Source organism: Canis lupus, chromosome 34 (genome assembly GCF_011100685.1).
Source record: "Canis lupus familiaris isolate Mischka breed German Shepherd chromosome 34, alternate assembly UU_Cfam_GSD_1.0, whole genome shotgun sequence".
NCBI lineage: Eukaryota > Metazoa > Chordata > Mammalia > Carnivora > Canidae > Canis > Canis lupus.
In genome coordinates, this window is record NC_049255.1 from 31200479 (window position 1) to 31207886 (window position 7408).

Below are 7408 nucleotides of genomic sequence, written 5' to 3' on the forward strand. Positions count from 1 at the left end.
AGAAGTTTGTCCCAGGCATGTAGATTTATACTTTTTTTACTGTACACAGACATGCCAAAAGGGGCATTAAGTGGAAGACAACTTATGACAGTTATAATTTCTACCTCAGTTAGAGGAGGAAACATAAGGTCATGTATTGTCAGAAATGTGTGCGGTGCTATTCACGGTCACCCAGCTCTTGACAGAATTGTGAAGTAAATGGAGAACCTTTAAGGATCCCCAGACTTCTGTTACTGGCTTTTTCTGTTTCCATGGTCCCTTCTGTGGTCCTTTTTGCTTCGTGGTTTCTTCCTCTACACAACCCAGAAGAGAATTTGGATGATCTATTCATAGGATATTAAGCAACAAAAATACAGCAGTTGTCATTTCTCCTAAAAACTGTGAAAATTAACATATCTGCTACCACAAATCTGCTACCACTTTAAAGAACTATGGGGGGAAACTGGAAGAGAGGGCTGCGGGTATATACCAGACAATTTCTTTGAAAGTGAGTAACAAAGAAAGCCTTCTCCACCTGAATTACAATGTCAGTGGAGAGAAGCAGCAGCTGATAATATGATGTGTGAGAGGAGATACTTTGAAGGAATTTTACACTCAGGGATTACTCAATGTTATTTGTTAATTGATTAAAGTATATGTGACTGGTGAGGTTAAATGTGTCAACATGGTTAGATCACTTGCATTTTGATAGTGGACAAAATAAGTGAGATTAAGAGGACTAAGGCTAAGGAACTACTGGGAAGAGTAGAAGAAGAAAAAGGAATCTTGGAGACCTACCAAATCATAACTCTTTGACATTTTATTAAATAATATTTATTGATGATATGAAAAGATTGCTGGTGGAAATCAGTTTTATTAAAAATTCATAATGTGGGGCACCTGGGTGGCTCAGTGGGGTGGGCATTCTACTCTTGGTTTCAGCTCAGGCCATGATTTCATGGGTCCTGTGATCTAGCAGCATGGGGCTCCACGCTCCCTCTCCCTTATCGGCCCCTGTCCCCACTTGCACTAGTGCTTGCTCTCTCCCAAATAAATAAATCCATCTTCTAAAAAATTCATAATGCACACCGAGTTTCCTTAAAGTTAGTAACACTTAAAAATCAGATTCTGAAAATTCACACGACACAGAGGGGCACAGAAATGTAATGCTCATATTATTTTAAAGAACTAACATCTTTATATAACTGGAATAAAACCTGATTGAAACAGTCAAATACAAACACCGATTCTCCTCCACACAATAATAGCAAAGGTCCGCAAATGTACACAACCTTTTCTGTATTATTATTATTATTATTTTTAAAATTTATTTATGATAGTCACAGAGAGAGAGAGAGAGAGAGAGGCATAGACATAGGCAGAGGGAGAAGCAGGCTCCATGCACCGGGAGCCCCACGTGGGATTCGATCCCGGGTCTCCAGGATCGTGCCCTGGGCCAAAGGCAGGCGCTAAACCGCTGCGCCACCCAGGGATCCCTGTATTATTTTTTCATACTGTAATTGTAAATACATCTATGTGCCTAAGAAGCTAATCCTGTGAGTTTTGAGAATTTGTTTTAGTGGGTTTTTTTTTTTTTTTTAATTTAGGTTGTCTCAGAAGGTAGAAAAAATAAAGTATTATCCTGAAAACTGTCACAGGATTAGGATTCTCACATGTTAAATCAACCTCATTTGCCACTGCTAATGGTATAGCTAGTGATCAGCAAGTATGTTTTGAGCTCCCAAAAGATCTGGATAAATTGATCAACTGTGTACAGTATTTTGTTAGTGTACTTACAGATATCTCTACCTCTGTTTCTGTTTATATATCTATATATCTAGATTTAATTCTATCAATGTTTATATATTTATGCATATATATACACATATAGGTCTATCTATAATGATTATTAAGCTAATAAGTTTTTTAAAAAACAGTGATTATTTTATGCTCTCAATTTTGATACAACTGAACCTGTAAAGACCATTAAAATGTTATTGAAGTATATAATACTTTAATACTATTTCTGCACTCTTATATTTATGATTTCTATACTATTATGATATGCTATAATATTTATGATAAATTATGATAACTATAATATATGGTATCATAACATTGTGATAATGTAGTAATAATGTGAAGCTTCTGGTAGACTTAGCACTTACTACTGAAGTTTTATATTTCTGACAGTTCAGGAGTTTTAGAGGCATACCAACCGCAGTCTTACTTTTTAATTCCTTCTGATAATTTCTAAACCCTTTCTCTTAAATAGATGAAGGGGACATTTGAAGAAAAAAGTGCAGCAATGGATTTTTTTTTCTTTTTTAAAAATCTGCTTTGCAAAGAAAATAGGAATTAAGACACAGATCGGGTTAACTCTAACCTACATTTCAACAGATTCATTGCAGCATGTCTGGTTGTATTCATTCCTCCCTGTGGTCCCGCTCAAGCAATGTTCTTCTGAGTGTAAAGATTGTCTGTTTTTTTTTCTTGGTTTTATATAAACATTATTTTACCTTTATAAACCAAACACTTAATGCTATGTGATTTTGGTCTCTGATAATTTTCTTTTTTTTTTTTTTTTTTTAAATATTTTTTAAATTTTATTTATTTATGATAGTCACAGAGAGAGACAGAGAGAGAGAGGCAGAGACATAGGCAGAGGGAGAAGCAGGCTCCATGCAGGGAGCCTGACATGGGATTCGATCCCGGGTCTCCAGGATCGTGCCCTGGGCCAAAGGCAGGCGCTAAACCGCTGCGCCACCCAGGGATCCCTCTGATAATTTTCAAATGTTTGTTGTATACTTTAATAATTATATTGCACAGCAAGTATGATATACTACCAAAACATTTTGGTTTTGTATGTAATTAATAAATGCAATACTTTTCCTTGAATATTAAAAAAATATCTACTATAACACTTAAAAGGTTATAGTATCATTCCATGTCACTTAGCTTGATTTACATAGCTGCATCTTGTATGTTTTTATTTATGTTTGTGCTGAATAGATGTTAACGTTATACTGTATGATTTAGGCAAGTAATTAGCTTGCTTTCTCAAGGATGATCTGTGAGTCATCAGCTCACAAATAATGTAATTAGTAACATTCAAAAAAATCATTGTAAGCATGTATACACTGTAAGAATGGCAATATAATTCCAACTCGCCACCATGCTACCTGTTGGAGCGCTTATATATCATATTATTCAGTTTAGACTTTAACATGAAAATATGCATGTCCACATTGCTAGGTTAGTGTAGGCTAATATTTTCATAGTTAGCTGCAGCCCTTATTTAAATAAGCATTATGTTGTCCTTTTCGTAATCCAGTATTCTCTATTTTAACAGGTTGCTTCATGTTTTTAGTATGTGTTATCACATGATTAAATAATCAAAGGAGGAATAAAGGAGACTGAGAAAATATAATTAACCTATATATCCAAATCTTTATTAATAATTAAAACATTAACTAAAACTTCATTTGTCTTCAATAAATTCTGGTGCAAGTTGAATAATGTCACATTAAATAAACAATTTAAACTTCAGTAATATATAATCCATTTATCGTAAAGAATGGGGAAATTTTCCATACCAACTACAAGCGAGTATTGGAATTTAATTCACTTACTGCCATAGTTTTTGAAAGACAGGCAGGAGTTCTCCTTTGGAATTGCAAAAGAAAATGAATGAAGGGAGTGGGAAGAGGGAAAAACCTGGAAGATAATGAAGACTACGGTATCCCAAGCTTGTCAAGTGCTTCAGGATATCAAAATCTACTGGCAATTTTTGGAAAATATTCCAAACTTTTAACAATGTAACTTTGAAAATTAAAAAAATGCAAAAAAAAACCCATTATTTTTTCATTTTTGAATTAATTTTGAAAGTAGTATCAATTTGAAGAAATACATGTTATGCCCTAAGATATGGATGTAATAAAATGATTGATAGAGCTACTTATTTGCCATAGCTAATTATCAACTACCTTTTCAAAATTATTGGCCACCCAAGGACTTCTTAAAAGATAGTCAAGCAAATATTGATAATAGTTTTCTCCGAGTGTAATTTTCCTGTTTTTTTTTTAAAGTTATAAGATTCATTTCTATATAAAAATAAGCCTTCTTAAAATAGTGGGGCAAGAGCCATCTAGATAATATGATCTAGAACAAGCGCCTATAAATGTATTTGGTCAAAATAAAACAACTAAGCCTTTATACCAAATCTAAAAAGCTTATTTTGTTGTAGGCTATCTGAAGTGGGGAACTAAGGAAGTCTGTTTATAAATAGACTATAGCACTGTCTTTCAGGGATCCTTCGGATACCCTAGGCACTGAGAGAATGTGTACAGATATAAGACAATATATTAGGTATGAGAAGCGTTAAGATCCGAATCTGCCCTCAATCAGGAAGAAGATCGTTGAAGTAATTCAAACATTTACTATTAGAGAGATATCTTGGGTCTTTGAAAGTTGAATCTGGTGTTTGATTGATGTCTATTCAATTACGATCCTCTAACAACCGGCAGTGTCTCTAAGAATGAGCAGATTTTGGCATGAAAGCATTAATTTAAATATGTTATTATTAATTATTATCAAAAAACAACTCAAAGCAGAAACTAAATTTATAAACAAGATGTGACTTGCCAAGACATTATTAGTTTATATTTTTAAAAAGTGAAAAAATAAAGTGAAATGTGGGTCTCAGACATTTTCTTACAGTTAAAGAAGCAGGTCATTAAAAATAAACAAGAATAAAAATAGATCTAGGATACTGAAACAACTTTGCTAATCCAATTAGCAATTTTGTCATTCAAAGGTGATGTTATTTCAAATTCACAGAGAATTCTAAAGATTTTCATTTAAAGTCACTCTTCAAAAACTCATGCTCATCCCCTAATAAGTAACTATTTACATAAGTGAAATACAATTATGCTTATCATAAGTACGAGATAGTTTTTATTATGGAAGGCATAGACAGACTAGTGATGGTAACTCCTCGCTGAGTTTATTATTGTGTAATATATTTATAAAAATTTGGAAGGCCTACTTTTGAAATAAAAAATAAATTATAAATAGAGATCCTAAACCATGGAATAATTTGGGTCACATTTCAGTTTAATTTAATCATTCACACATTTTATATTCAATGCTTAATCCTCTGATTAAACAAGAACTGATGTCACTAAAACAAAGGCAGATTTACAAGACTGTAGGATGAGCAGAAAAATCTAAATTTGCTAGTTGTTTCTATAATAACAGAAATAGTAGCAAATTCACAATATATTGCTATACTTTAAATGCAAATTTTCTTTTTCTTAAAGGACACACAGGACACAGGGAGAAAAGTTTGCAAACCAAATTAAGAAACGGAATTTTCTTTTAGATATAAGAAACCTAGACCTCATTCTTTGCCAATGATACTGTTAAAGTTTCAGATGACAAAATGATGATTAAGTACAGTGTCAAGCCAGACAGTAAGAGAACTATTCTTTCATGCCACTTAAAGAAAAAAAAAAAGAAAAAAGGAAAAAAAAAATAGAGTAAGACTGGCCAGGGACCACTTTTGTCACTCTTTTCAGGAGAGATTCCCTGCATCATGCATTTAAGGCTAAAGCACAGCACAGAAGTGTCCTCGCGCAGGGAGGGCGCTCAGAACACACATCCCAGGGATTCCACAAGTGCTACTACGGTCCTTTGCACAAAGTTGAATACATTTCGCTATTTCCTCCGCAGGCAAATGGACTCCGTTTAGGTTCCTTGAATAATGGGCAGATGGGATGCAGGTGTCCGCTCGCTTGCTGCATCTGTCCCACTTGCAATAACCGTGCTCCGCGGAGCACCCAGGGGGCACAGCAAACAAGTGCAGGGCTGACGCTCCTGCTGCGGGGTGAGCCTCGCCGCAAGGTGCCCCTGGACACCGGCAGCTTACCTGACGCGCTGCAACACGGCGCTGAAGTTTGCAAGGAGCGGCGAGCGCGCAATACTTCGGGAGACGCGGTTTGCAGCTGCGGCTCCAGCCTGCAAAGTGGGCTGCCCTGACATTGCGATCCACTCCCCCTGACAAAGCTCGCGAGAGTTGGCAGCCGCCCTGCTCTGGAAGCAGCCAATCTTTACTTTCTGACATCTGTTCCGAGGCTGACGGTTCCAGGGCGATAGGGATTCATTTACCAAAGTATGACCGGATTCCTGCTTTACGAGCGCAGGCGCCGGCTGCAGGGCCGGAGGGGGGCGGGGGGGGATGCAGAACCTCTTTAGCTACCAGCAGCTGAAAATGAATAGGAAATGCATGTGTTTTCCCTTTTAAATACTAACAGAACTTTTAAGGTGTTTTCCCCCCTTAAAAAAAAAAAAAAAAGAAAAGAAATATATATTTGAAACTGTTTGAACTATATATATATAATATTGAAAAAATATATATATATATTTGAAACTGTTTGAAAAATATATAATATTGAAAAATATATATAATATTGAAAAATATATACATATATTTGAAACTGTTTGAAAAAATATATAATATTGAAAAATATATCTATTTGAAACTGTTTGAAAAAATATATATAATATTGGAAAAATATATCTATTTGAAACTGTTTGAAAAATATATATAATATTGAAAAATATATATATTTGAAACTGAAAAATATATATAATATTGAAAAATATATCTATTTGAAACTGAAAAATATATATAATATTGAAAAATATATACATATATTTGAAACTGTTTGAAAAAATATATAATATTGAAAAATATATCTATTTGAAACTGTTTGAAAAATATATATAATATTGGAAAAATATATCTATTTGAAACTGTTTGAAAAATATATATAATATTGAAAAATATATATATTTGAAACTGAAAAATATATATAATATTGAAAAATATATATATTTGAAACTGAAAAATATATATAATATTGAAAAATATATACATATATTTGAAACTGTTTGAAAAAATATATAATATTGAAAAAAATATATATATTTGAAACTGTTTGAAAAAATATATATAATATTGAAAAAATATATATTTGAAACTGTTTGAAAAAATATATATATTATTGAAAAAATATATATTTGAAACTGTTTGGAAAATATATATATAACATTGAAAAAATATAAATATTTGAAACTGTTTGAAAAATATATATATAATATTGAAAAATATATATATTTGAAACTGGAAAATATATATATAACATTGAAAAAATATATATATTTGAAACTGTTTGAAAAATATATATACAATATTGAAAAATATATATATTTGAAACTGTTTGAAAATATATATAATATTGAAATATATATATATATAGAAACTGTTTGAAATTCTCTCTCCCCTCTCTTTCTAAAATAAGTAAATCTTTAAAAAAAAGAAAATGTCATTCTGATGACAGTTCGTTGGTTTAATAAGTGTGATTTT

The 7408-nt window shown here is 32.6% G+C and overlaps 1 protein-coding gene across 1 annotated transcript in view; it reads right to left on the minus strand.

Moving 5' to 3' along the window:
* Window positions 1-6044, minus strand: part of BCHE (butyrylcholinesterase) — a 65474-nt gene extending 59430 nt beyond the window's left edge. The window contains exon 1 of the mRNA NM_001313861.1: window positions 5909-6044. The gene's annotated coding sequence lies outside the window, so the exon portion shown is untranslated. The remainder of the gene's footprint in view (window positions 1-5908) is intronic.
* Between the last annotated feature and the right edge of the window lie 1364 nt (window positions 6045-7408).